We start from the raw sequence: 14,039 nt of genomic DNA on the forward strand, positions 1-14,039 counted from the left end.
GCTGACATAACACTATTTTGTCGTGTTCGGGGCAGCAAGTTAGTGGTAAGCTCTCTTCTGTGTTTGTGTCCTCGATGTGGCTCTGCTCGCCCGGTGGTTACAACGACCTCAAAGGAACTGTTCCTCTCATTTGTCCTGTATGTACATATGTCCTGATCACAAATCATTTTTTACTCAGATATAAACATGACAACACTCTGCCTCCCAGGTGCTGAGGTAACATCTGCGAATGACAACAGTGAGGCTGATACAGACTTATTTTACTTATTCAGTCAGGCCATCTCAACCAAACAGTATTGCCAAGAAAAAATGTTTAGAGATACAGAATTGCAGGCTCACCATATTTAGAGTATGCATGTTAATATATTTTAATGACAGAACAAGCCCATAACATCACAGTAGGCCCTTCATGTCACAATAAAAAGGTGTAGGAGTATACTGCAATGGTTTTAATGATTTAGGCAAAAATTCATGATGAGAAGAAACGGAAAGACAAAAATATAGGTAAGAAAAGACAAAGGGAGGGGTCTAATTTAAACCTTTTACTCACAATTAAAGGAAAATACTACTGTTAAGCATGAAAGTTTATCTTTGACTTTGGAAATAGGATTTTAACAGAAGAATCCCAACTCAAGGTCAACCTTTCAAATGTTATTCATCTTTACATGGAGTTTGTAATGGAGATCAATCTGTTGATGAGCTTTTAATATTTTTCTGATGGTATATAGCAAGACGTGGACCCGAATCCAAGTCACACTTGGATTCGGGTCAAACTCAAATCACACTCGCCTTGACAAAATCAAGAAAAACTTGCAACTTAACTTGGACTTAACCACCGATGATGACTCATGACTTCATTTGGAACTGAACATTTTGACTATTGATACTCGATACATTCCCCCAAATCCAAAGAATAAAAAGTACGTCATTAAATCTGACTTGTGACTCGCTAAACAATGACTTGATCGGGAAACAGCTTGTGAGTTTGGCCTTACGTTGGGATTGTTTTGTCAAAAAAAATAACAACACTGGTTTGAAGAAACCGGGCAAATATGATATGATGACATAAATTACCAGTTGGAGAGCTCTAACTGTTCTTTATGTTGGAAGGAAATAACGACACAGGAAAGCAGACAGCCAAGTTGTCTTCGTGCTCTTGGTATCAATCGCTCAGCAAAAACAGAACTGGCTTTTATCCTCCAGCACCACCTGATGACCTCTGTTGCTCCTTTGTTCTCTGGTTTTGTTTTTATTATTTCTTTAATTTTTTACCGAATACAGGCCCCTGCCTGTAGAATTTTATCATATTACAGTAGTATCTCTCTTTATACGAAAGTTATTATTTACTACCTGCTTACAATTTATCATCAGTGCACATGGTAACAAGTCAGCAAATGCACCTTCATGACAGCAGAGCAAAGCTATGTAACAGGAGCCAACTGTTACAGGCCAACTGACTTGAGTTACCCATTAGGAATTTACCAGAACATACTGAACTGATGACGTTGACTCTTTCATTCAAACATCACCTTGTATAATCCGTCCACGGCCTCATAGTGACTTTCGCTGCCGTTCCTCTGTGCTGACTCACAGCTGCATTCCTCATACGCTCCCTCTGTAAACACATATACAAGAATGAGGCAACGCCAGAGAAGTCTCATGAAATATAGAGGTTATGCAATCTCTTGACTCACGGTGTACTCAGCTGATTATGCACTAGATGTGGCGCCCATTACTGCAAATCACATTTTAATGAGATCAAAGCATAGCATAGTGTGAATCTAGGAAACAATGCACAACTTATGTAATTCTTAACCTCCTTTGCATTGCATTGTGTATTGAATTTAAAGCAGGTCACGGACCATCCTCCAGTTCCAGCTCTTTGTGGGAGCTTATTTAAAAAAACCATTTACATAAAACTGGAAGGGGTTACTTAACATTGCAGAGCCTACTTCAACTGATGTGACTTTTCAAAGTCATGCAATCCACTGGCTTACGAAGCTCGACTTTGCCAGACATGCTGAAATACAGATGTCGGATGCAACTGCTACTGTCATCCATGAAAGGTCTAGTTCCTCATCAGCAGAACATTTTACAGTACACCATTACAATATTTCCATTTATTTCCTTTTTACTGTAACACTTACACTTTAGGACAAGTCATGTTTGGTCAGGTCAAACACTGAAGTTTAGTGAGTTAAACTTGCTGACTAACTAACTAATGTACTGTAAAGACTGCTTTGGCAAAAACCTGATGAAGAAATGTACTTCTTTGCTATTTTGATGAGAAGATTCATACCCTCATATGTGTGAGCCTGTAGATAGTTAGCATAGCTACTGAAAACAGTTGGCTTGGCTCTGTGCAAAAGTCTGAAAAAGTCTGTGATACCAACCAAGACATAAAGCAACAGAGTCAGGCTAATACTTGGTTTAGACTGCACTTCATCAGCCCGATTTTTTGCTTGACCTGCCAATCCCAGGGTATCGGCTTGCATCGGGAATCAATCGATCGGTTTATCCTGTGTCATCATGGATGCATAAAGACAACTGGATGCAGCGCTGGAGGCTGGGCCCTGTTCATTCTTATGAAAACTGCTCAGCGGTGCATGAAGCCAAAACAATTTGACTTCCAGGGTATAAAATTACCAAAATCTTCCACATTGCGCACTAGTTTTTCCTTTAACCCTGCCTCCCAGACACTCGGTCTCGGGTTCACTCACATGAATAACAACAGAAAGTCAAATCTTGATTTGTCCATCAGTGAAAAATGCAACTTTTCGCACTTTGTGATCTAAATAAGGGCTGTTTAAGTGCTCGTACTGAGAAGTTGATGTACCTCTGAATAAAAAATATCTGCTGATTTACAGATGCCTCTTTCACAATGCAAGTCTATGGGAAAGTGTGTTTGGGCGCCATGGCGTCACATGATGAACATAGAAGTTGTAATTACACAGTGTGGCCTCTATGTCCAATTGGCTTCAAAGCCCAGCACTGTTCCTCGGGGCTTACGTGTAGCGTGTCATATTAGACAACAGCTGCCACTGCGTTCAGGTGGCCTCATGTTATCCCAACAGAACAACAAGCATGTTTTTTTTTTGTTTTTGACTTCTACAACATCCCTCTTGACTGAGGCAATGACCAATAGGAGCACAGAGCGCTTAAACCATAAAATGCAGAAATTAAGATGACTGATGTAGATTGGAAATGAAAAACGTAATGTAATCTAAAAAGAAATAAAACTGTTGTTTTTTTTTCTTTTTAGGCTTTTCAGAACAGAAGACTGCCTGCATCATAGGCCTGTACACTGTTACTGTTTGTTTACATTCTTACCTGGAAGCTCTGACTGGTCATGAATCGAGTCTGTCATGTCTCTTGGCCGAGTCATGGCGTGATTTTAGGACTCTATCATCGCTTAATGGTAACAAACAAAACTTTTGTGTTGTTTGAACCAGGACTGTTTACAGTTGCTTTGGACTTCATGTTAAGGTAAGCTAACCCTCTACTGACTGTAGCTTTGAACACGCAGACAGGAGAGTGTACGAATCTACTCATCCAACTCTCAGAGAAAGAGCGAATAAGCGCATTTCCCAAAATGTTCATCTAATCCTTTATGAAAAGACATGTCACTTTCATACAGTGAATGTTACATCCATCTTTCAGGTAGTTTTAACCCTGTGTGTGATGTAAATTAAAACTGACTAGCATGGTAATAAGGTCAACTATAAAAAAACAACGTATTTTCCAGCTAAAATCGCATTAACGAGCATGCAGAGGGGGTGCGAATACATAATTTTTCCAACGCTCACATTCCACCTCTTCTTTTGTTACAGCAAGCTTAGCAGAGTAATCCCACTTTGATCACACTGTGTTTGAATTTTTAATCTCAGGTAAAGGCGGTGTGCAACCTCGCTTATTAGGATGAGAACTGCGGAGCTGCAGCCAAATTAACATCTGGCCCCCGCCATCGTCATCACGCAGTAAAGTGCCTGTTTTGTTTGTTGTTTGGATAAAGGCCTGTCAACTTGTTACAAGGCCAGGATTAATTGCACCAGTTGAGGTGATCTGGAGCGTTGCTCGCTGGTGTATTGATGGGGGCTGCTTTGGCCCGTTTAGCCTGCAAGGCCTTCAGGGAGTAGAACATTCAGAGCGGCCCAAGGCCAAAGCCTGACGCATCTATCACAAGGATTACATCACTTACATCATCAAAGGTCGGCTGCATTAAGAGTTCACAGCTTCCTGTGTGAAAGAGTTGTTGCAGCTAACTGTAAAACGTCAAAGAGCTATCTTGCAATATAATCAGATTTATGCCTCTCAGCCTCTCTTCTCCCTCAGATAATGATGGTACTCAGATGGTATAGCACAGATCATAGAGTTTTGTGCAGCTCCACAAAGCAGAGAGTCGATGTAGCACAGCTCCCCACTGGGAAAAAAAGACCACATTCAGAGAACAGTGAACTCACTGATCTATTTTTGTGATATTAGTTGAACACATGCATGTTTGTGCGAGGGGGGAGGATGTGTGGGTGTGAAAATTACACAAAATCAACACTCTTATTGGAGCGCACCTCCTGATGAAGCTATTTGAGAATCATCAGCCTAGAGGTCACAGAGAGGATGAACCATGACGATGACATCACAGCCCAGGGCGCAACAACAAACGTCGTCTTGTTTTAGTGAAAACAAAGGGTGTTTGTTTGCAGCCCCCTTTTTTCTCTTTCAAGATTCATCCTGTGAGTTGGAAATGTGACGACACAGTACACTGACCTTTGTTTCTCTGGTAACAGACTCTCTCTGTGTCGGTCTGCAGAGGACTGGGGGGGGGGCTGCAGGCTGAGAGTGGCCCTTTGGTGTTGAGTGCTGATCACATGAGCGGCTAAAATAACAAAGCAGTCTGATTTGGGCTTTTGTCTGCATACAATCACGTGATTCAGATATACGAGGAACTGAACCGATGTTGACACTTAATATAATAAGCAATATTGTAACCACAGAACTGGCATTGAGAGCTTTGTCATCTGATTGAAGGAGAAAATTAGGCTTTATCTCCCAGTGAGGTCTGCTGAAATCACAATGCTTAATGCGCTTAATGCACATGCACGCACACACACACACACACACACACACACACACACACACACACACACACTCCTATTCTACTCAAACAGAATATCAAGAGAGAAATCAACTTTTCTCTCTTGAAGCTACTATGAAATTATTCTAATCAAAGGAAGACTTCACCCACAAAAGTACATTTGTATATCAGTTACACTGAATTCATAAACAGTACTTTTGCCCTCATGCCTCCACAGTGAATAAAGAATCAAAAAACGGAGAAAATTCGTAATGAATTGAAGTCATAGGGGTCAGAGTTTAACGGGAACTGTCTGTTGTTCCGATGGCCCAAAATTCCGAAACTCAGTTAGTCCAAAAATTGTTTTATTGGACTAAAGCCCATTTGTCCAACAGCCTGTTATCCCAAAATTGCCCACTGCCTCTCTGAAAAATACATACTCCCTGCAATTAGGTGACCAGATCGCCCAATTTTTGTTTTAGCATCAAACGTTTCCGTAAACCCTGAATACATTGCATTTATTTATCATTTTGCAGCTGATAGGTCGAAACATTTCTGAACAATGCTGTGGTGAAAGTGTGGCTATGTTTAGGCCCAAAGAACAATTTGTTATTGTTAGAACAAAATCACGTTTTGGCTTAAAACACCCAGTTTTGATAGCTGAAATGCTGCTGGGAAACTGAAACTGACTGCAGGAAATGGGTATTTTTGGAGAAACAGGACTTCGAAGCAATCAAATTTTGTTTTTCAAATGACATGTTGGAAAAATTAGCTTTCGATCCACTGGGACATTTACCGGACTAACAGGGCTTTAGAAATTTGTGTGCTACTTGTTCATGTGTGAATGTTTATTGACAAGTGTTTTAAATAGTAAGGTTTGGCAAAATGCATGTTTAGGAAGTACTAAAGATACAACTGCATATTTTGCAAGTTGAGTTTGTAAACATGTTTTGATACAGTTTTGCCGTTGTTAACCGTGGCCCCCTATGACCTCAATTCATCAAAAATGATCTCTATTTTTTTATTCTTCGTTCAATGTGGAGGCATGTGAGAAAAACAAAGGTTTTTTTTTAACAAAATTAACATAACATGGGCTGAGTATTTGATATGCAAAAAAAATCATTTTGTGGGCAAAGTATTCCTTTAATGCATTTTGGCGCACTAACTAAATCAAAAACTTGATGAATATTTTCTTTTGGTGGAGATAATGTCAAGTGATTCTTTAGGGTTTTTAGTCAGAAGCCGGAATTTGACTTTCATTTTGAACCTGGAATAACTGCCTCTTTAATGTCCCAGATGTCGAGGATAACAACATCAGTGAGTCAGCAGTTATCCATCTTTCTTGAGTTATTGTCAAACTCCTCTGAGGATAACATGACGATGAAGCTGTTGCCTTCACGAGTCTTCTGCCTCCTGCTCCTCCACAGAGGTGTACTCTGTTATGAGGGGAACAAGATGCAAATTGCAATGTTAGACCGAGCATGAAAATGTGATGAAAATGATTTATGGAGCAATCTGCGAGTATCCCTCTTAATTAATATAGTGTCATATTGTACACGGACGAGGCTTCTCTGATGAAGTACAGAGGGAGATGACACTGGGAATCCTGGACGATTTTTAGTAAGTGGCAACCAAATAAATCAAGTAGTTTTCAAGGTGTGAGCCGTGGGGGACGTGTAATTAAGTAAATGACATGGCATCTTTCTCTCACGCACCGAGCCAAACGGGCTGTAATATCTCTACCACATGTGAGCTGAATGGAAATGGGAGCGTTATGTCTGTACAAAGATCTATGATAACATTTACAGCCAGCCGAGAGAGTTAATGCTGGTATGATGTCTGACATTAACATTTCAGGCATGTAGCAGCTGCTGTTATACAGCGGGGCTTCTCGCAGATGCGAGGTACATTAGATTAAGTAGAGGGAGTTAAAAGTCATGTATCACCGAAATTACAAGTCAATAACAGAGACTATTGCAACAACAGCACAGTAGTATTATACCATGTTAAATATTTGGATATGATCAATAAATACAGAGAAAGAAACAGCATTTCAGCTTTTCTTAATGACAGAAACTAGTTGAGGAGCGAGCAGAAGGAGGACAGAGTGCTCTCTTTAGGCAGAAAACATGTCAGAGGAACATCACAGTTTTAAAATTCAATTGCCAAGAGAAAAATGATAGTCCCTGTGAATAAATAAATATAATACTGCAACTACAACTAAAATTGATTTTGTTAAAAGATCCCTGTGGAGTTTTAGACCTCCAGTGACGCCACGGAGCTGATTTGTTTTGTTTACCATGTGCACTTGCATGAGGACGCACATGCATGTGGCAGCTCAACACGTATGTTAGAGCTCAAGATTACGCATGATGCATTTTGTTAGCAATACTGAATTTAATCGTAACTTTTGTTTGTTCACAAAACTCCCATATAATTTGGTGCACAGTCAAAACGTTATTTTATTTTCCTTATTAACCAGGAATTAAGCATTGTCGTATTTGTTCATATTGCCAATGTTGATGTTGAGGTGAACAAGTGAATGAACGAGTATCTGGTACAGATAATGTACTTTTAACAATGATCCTCAAAGTAAAATGTGTTAATATTCTTACTCATTGTTTTGTAAATTGTTTTTGTATAAATAATAAATGTTGCAACTTCTGATCAACCCATATAAAATTTCAGGCTCAAAATAACAGCTTCTGGATAGGTCCCACCCACTCCTCGTCAAATCACACCTATTTTTTGTAACTGTACAACCCATTATGTGTAAGTAACACTGTGCTAGGTTCGGAAGGAGCTAAGTGATATAGACTATGCCCATAAACGAAAGTACCAGGTGAGGTAAGATGTGAACAGTAACTTTTACTTACATAAATTTGCAAGCAACAACTTGAAACATATTTGCATAAACATGTATGAAAAAAAATTAAAAATGGGCCCTTTAAAATAAATGAGTTTTTGTTTTTGTCAATAGTCCTTTAAGTCTGTCTGTTTTGTGATCACTTTTAGTGTTAGTCAATCCACTGTCAGTGGTTCTCCTTTAAAATGTATGCAATCTTGGATGAATGCGTGTAGCAGTCCAGGCGACTGGCACCGTCCTACCACCAGGTGAAGTATGCGATGGGTCGGTTCTACGACCTGTCAGGATCACACTGGGAGGCTCGCCATCAATGGAAAGGGATCTTCTGAGTGGTTCTCACTCTGTCCGTAAGACCTGACCTGTTTTTGGAAACAGGACTTTAAGATTATGTTCTATATGTTGTACAACAATAATACTAAAGCATAATAACCATGTAACACCAAGCACCATATGCTGTATAATACTCAATGGTAGCATGTTCAGGCCTATTTATCACACTCTAGTTTAAAACTTTACATCTCAGTTCAATTTCTGAATCACCATACTCAAAAACCAGCATATACCATCACACACTGTGGTACTAATTCAATAACAGCCTATATTAACCATGTGCAATAGCATCAGGCTCTACTTCACCCTATATTAGTTTGCAACCCTCATACTAAATGAAAGTAGACATATCAAAAACATACAATATTATATCTACCCACAGCAGAATTCAAACACTTAAAATAATAATAAAATCATCATGCAAAAAACAATTTGGTATTTTTAATTACCTTCTCTTTACTACCAGTGCTGTGAAATTCACTAAGCTAATCTTTAAAACAAAGAAACACACATAATGCAGCTGTACTCAGCTAACCTGAGCATCAGGTTACTACTTTCGGTTGTATTAGGGCTGCTAATTCACAGCTTTCAGCTTTAAACACCATCAACAATCAATAACCACAGGGCTGAGGCAATAAACGTTTTCACAACACCCAAAAAACGTGCAGGCAATGTAGCACCGCAGGCGCTGTTAGCAATGTTAGCATCATGCAGTTTGCTAGCTTACCGAGATAAACAGAGGTGGAAAACCGGACTTTTCCCGAGCTCCCGGTTGCTGCTCCTTAGTTTGCTTTCTGTGTTGGTTCATTAACTTGCTGGTACTTTCACTTTTATCTACTCTATTTACTTTAAATCTTTTCCTCATACACACGCAGGATAACGTAACGACGTCGTGACCTGCCAATCAAGATCAGCTAGGGGAGGGACTATCGTTCCTGATTGGCTAATCTTTCACCGTCTGTTTGTAAAGGGACATTACACCGTTTTAATACATTTTTGATTTTTTTTTAACCCTGTATTTTATTTACGTTTGGTTTAAACTCCGCCCATTACGAGTTTAGATATGGACACTGATCATTTTTTTGTTAAACTGATACAAATACAGATACAGATAATGGCATACTCCCTCATCCCCAGTTTGTTTTGTCATTTATTTTGTCAAACATGAGTGCTACTGCTCATTATAGTAGTATGACATAATATAGATAAAACATGTATAGGGCTAAAACATGTATACTTTATAAACATGAGTTTCAAATTATTAATACAATAAAGGATTGAAAGCCTGATGTATGACTTTAAATTATTTCAAGCTGACAACGTCCATCAACTAGGTGTTTTTATTTACTTTTTTGTGGGAAAGATAACTAAACAAAATATTAGTCATATCACTTTGGTTTTTTTTATACATACATTAAAATGTGTCTGGAAGGGGACTTTGAAGCTTCTCCTCTGTGTTGTCTTACAAGCTCAGTTTCAAAGTACAGACTCCATCTGCTGATGAAGATCATGTGCTACTACTACATGGACTTTGAGGTGAGATAGTTTTGTTTTCAATGTCAAGAATGGCTTTGAAACTCGAGATAAAGTGTAGTTTCTATCAAACCATGTGAAACTTAGAGCATGACAGGCCATCAGCAGCCCCTCCCTTCAAGTACAAAAGACAGCCAGAAATACCGCCAATCATCAGAGACATCAATCTTTGTGCTCATGTCTGTGCCCATCGCTCAGCCTGGTACTGTCAGCAATTCCACACCCCCCCCAGGATTCCCACAGCGCCATGTGGCAATGAGGGTCACATTGCATTCTGGGAGAAACTCTCAGCTAAGATCCCCTCTGGGCACCGCCCCACCCCCTTAACAATCTTGCCCAGTCTCTTCCAAAAATTCCTTGGCCTCCAGGGCAACACACAACCCAAAATAACAGGACACATCAGCACTTTCATCTGCATCCCCGAGCAAGCTCAGACACTGCAGCAGCAGCTGTTAGACCACTCACAGGCGTAGATAGAGCTCTGAAAAGTACTAAGGCGCTATAGTTGGCACACCCCCTTTCCCCTCCAGTGATACGAGCACAGACGGAGCCAGACTTGGATAACAGTGCCAGGCTAGGTGTGGCTGACAGAGTTGTCCTTTAGCTGTCCTTCAACTACACAGAGATATTCACTCGAAAGAAAAAGACTCTCTAACATGAAGGTATAAAGACAATCTGCCATCACTGTGTTGTAATCAGATGATTATTAGATTGTAAGCTAATCAGTGGCATTTAAGGGCTTATGTTCAAATAGTTAATTTTGTATCTGTTTATTTATTTGTAAGTCATGGCCTATTCATAAAAAAGCAACAACACAGGCAGAGCTGAGAGATAAAAGGGTTGCAATTTCTGGCCGAGGTCACTTTAGACAGCTTGTATTACAAAGTATATGCTTTAAACAGAGCACAATACAGGCTGTTCCAGAGTGACAGATCGTATCACAGCTCAAAGAAAACACTGAAATATGTATGTTTTACTTTATCACTATTGAATGGAATAAAGCATTATGGTGTCTTCAGAGAGATAGAGAAGGCAGCTCTGATCAAGGTCATAGCTCGAGACAGACTGATTAGGTTGCTGAGGCACTTTGTGGCTCAACAGACTAAAACGTATGACTTATGTTGCAAGTTGTGACTTTGCAACAGAGCCACCGCTCTGCCTGATGTATCTGAGGTCATTCTTTCACAATGCCTGATGGAGGAGTATACCCCTGCCAGTAATAACTCACAGCCAAGCTGTTTGCTGCAGGGTACAATCACCGACCTGATAACAGGAACAGGGAGGACACAGACACCCTGCAGAGCCAACGAAGGACGCATTTGCAACATAAAAAGACAAATAAAATTACATTTATTTATTCTCTTAAAGATATTAATGCATTTTTTCAAAAGAGTTGTATGCAACATTAAGAACTTATCTATTTTTCAGTCTTAACTGTGATTGTCTGCACATAGCTCTCAACATGGAGGTGGCTGAGTCAGCAGATAGCAGCTAATGTTGCTAACAGTATGAATGGTGCTAACAGTTAACAGTGTGAACTGCGCTAATGGTATTAACCTGAAAGTGAACCAGAGTGCGGTTGTTGCAGTTTTGCGATTATTATTATTATTATTATCATTATTATTATGTAATAGTGTATACTGTGATACTGTTGCATATTCTGAAACTGTAAGTACCATGAAAATGTATTACCATAGCAACCCTAATGAGTGAGCTTGTTAGTGGGATACACACACAGGGACTCACATGCACCAATATACATGTGTGGACAGACTGTCTGCCCCAACAACAAATCTCTAATTACAACAAACAGAGAGGGAGTGTGACCCCATTATCTGCTCAGGATGCCATTATGCCACCCAGTCTTCACACAGAAGATCGTGGTTTACTGCTATATCAATGCTCTAAATGTCATATACATCACCTTACTGCAGTAACATTACATCATGTTTCAACAAAAACTAAATTGCAAAAAGGGAAATAATAATATTTCAAACATGACAAAATGCTTTTTTAATAACAGGCAACTCTTCTGCAAATTTTGTCTATAGCTTCATAAGGAAGTTAACCCACTCCAGCAATTTTAATTGCAATGCCAACACATAATTTACAATGTCTGTCCTACTTTCGTTCTATCTCTATAAAGTAGCTCCGTAGTGGCTGGAAATACTGTGTGCAAGTGTAGATTCATCCATATCAGACGTGATATTTGGGGCTTGCTTACATGTTCAATGAGCACAATTGGCCCTTTTCATGGGTGGGAAGCCAGTTAGGGATCACAACCATGTTGTTGCACTACTAGCGACTCCTACTGGTTGTCTGCAACCCCTGTGCAGAGGGAGGTTTGGATCTGGACGGAGGGTTTAATGGGAACTCTGCTGGCGATGCCCCTCGCTGGACAGGGGAGCCATACAATTTCATTGAGCATTTTAAATTCAAAAGAAAAACTGTGGAAAAGTGTAACGATAAGGTTTTCTATGGACTGTGTTGCTGTGTGTGCTCTGCTTGTTTCCCTGGCAACGGACATATTGACATGCTGCAGTGCTGCTGCTGGAGGTTGGCAGGCAGCCAGGAAGCACCCTGCCTGCACACAATCTTACATTCTGTCTTTTGCCAGCACTATCACTCCGGCTTCACGCAATTCCCATCTCACTTTTTTGTTCTCCATCTTGGTGGGTTTCTGAGACCAGCTGAATGCCAATCTGAAGACTAATGACTTGGGTGGATTGTGTAGTGTGTGTGTGTGTGTGTGTGTGTGTGTGTGCGTGTGCGCGTGTGTATATGTGTGAGGGAAAGAAAGACAGCACGACGGGGAGGGAGAGCGAGTAAGAGCCAGGGAGAAAAACATGGAGGAGGGAGGGGCGAAGGCTGTGCCATGCAGTGCTTGCATGTTAAGATGAATAGAGGGAAAGGCGAGCCTCGTGTTATGTTACAAGAACATAGTAGCGGCTGGGGGGTTGGGCCCTACATCAACAGATGGATAAACCCAGGAGAAGAATGCGTGCCAAGCGCCAAATGTATCAGCGGCTTGCTGGGGCATGAAAATGTCAGGTGTCAGTGGCGAGCCACGCGGTCGCTGCTATTCATACAATCCACCATGTGCTGTATGTACACATAAGGCCTTGTGAACGAGGATGATGGGGGTTAAGGGTAAGAGTACTGCCAGGGAGAGCAGGATAGATGAGCGGGTGACTCACCTCTTTATCAGCCATGGATACAGACAGCCTGAGAGGAGCCTGCGTGGCCTTATGTGTTCAGACAGGTTGGGCAGGGAAATGTCAACACCAGGGAGGGTTGTGCATGGCTAACAACCTCGTGGACGCATACGGGCTGGCATTATCTCATCTGCACAGCAATGCTGCTGCTAAGGCTGTACTTAGACTTGGGAGAAGTGTTGACTGGTGATTTAAAAACACAGGAATGCATGCAAGCTTTGTTTTGCTGCTTTGCATAAATCAAAATAAATTTGCAAAAACTGCTGACTAATGCTGAGTTCACAGTGCCCACTGCTTGCTTTCAGCTCCTGTATTTAGAAGTCAAACTGTTCACACTGGATGCGCCGCAGCCCCGAGTTCCATGGCAGCTATATTTTTGGTGTCTGGTCTATTTTTTCAGAGAGCTGCGAGCCAATCTTGCAGGAAAACACTCTATTATGAATGACAGAAATGCTATATTAGATATGATATGATACGATTAGATATGAATGATTTGATCACGATAAATAAAATATGCATCCAATGCTTCCACAATGGTTGTCAGTTGTGTCTAAACAGAGGGAGAGAGTCGGCCGACACACAGAGTCACAGGCACATACAGCCAGAGAAACACAAGCAAGCAGGGACAAAGAGAAAGGGACATTGCTCTCTGTGTTATTAGAAAAGGAGCAAAGAAGGAGAGTCACTGCTGACCGACACGGAGAAATGCACTCTTGGTGTTAACGGCCAGGCGACTGCTACGTGACAGTTAACATATCGGGGTGCTTCTGCGTCCAATGTGAACTGGCGTGAAAGCAATTTAGTGCGTCCTTACTTTCCAATTAGTGACTGGCTGGTGAACAAGTAACCCCATCAAAACACATCAGTTGGCATTTTGTTACACAGCCTTTTCCAAAGCCCTCAGGGTCTGTGTCAACTGCGTCCTTGTCCAGACAAAGCCTTCTAAACCCAGGATTTCGTTTCCACATTGTGCCCCGGTGTCCCCCTCATTGTTGATTTTTCCACTATGTGCAAGGCCAGGGCA

At 40.8% G+C, this 14,039-nt stretch overlaps 1 long non-coding RNA gene across 1 annotated transcript; it reads right to left on the reverse strand.

Moving 5' to 3' along the window:
* Positions 1–7,515: 7,515 nt before the first annotated feature.
* Positions 7,516–10,884, reverse strand: LOC148187719 (uncharacterized). Its single transcript, XR_015778408.1, has 2 exons — positions 8,995–10,884; positions 7,516–8,296 (listed from the first exon to the last, which is right to left on the reverse strand). It is a non-coding gene; the product is annotated as an uncharacterized LOC148187719 (long non-coding RNA).
* Positions 10,885–14,039: the final 3,155 nt, after the last annotated feature.

Source organism: Plectropomus leopardus, chromosome 13 (assembly GCF_026936395.1).
Source record: "Plectropomus leopardus strain MGB_pleo_1.0 chromosome 13, ASM2693639v1, whole genome shotgun sequence".
Lineage (NCBI taxonomy): Eukaryota > Metazoa > Chordata > Actinopteri > Perciformes > Serranidae > Plectropomus > Plectropomus leopardus.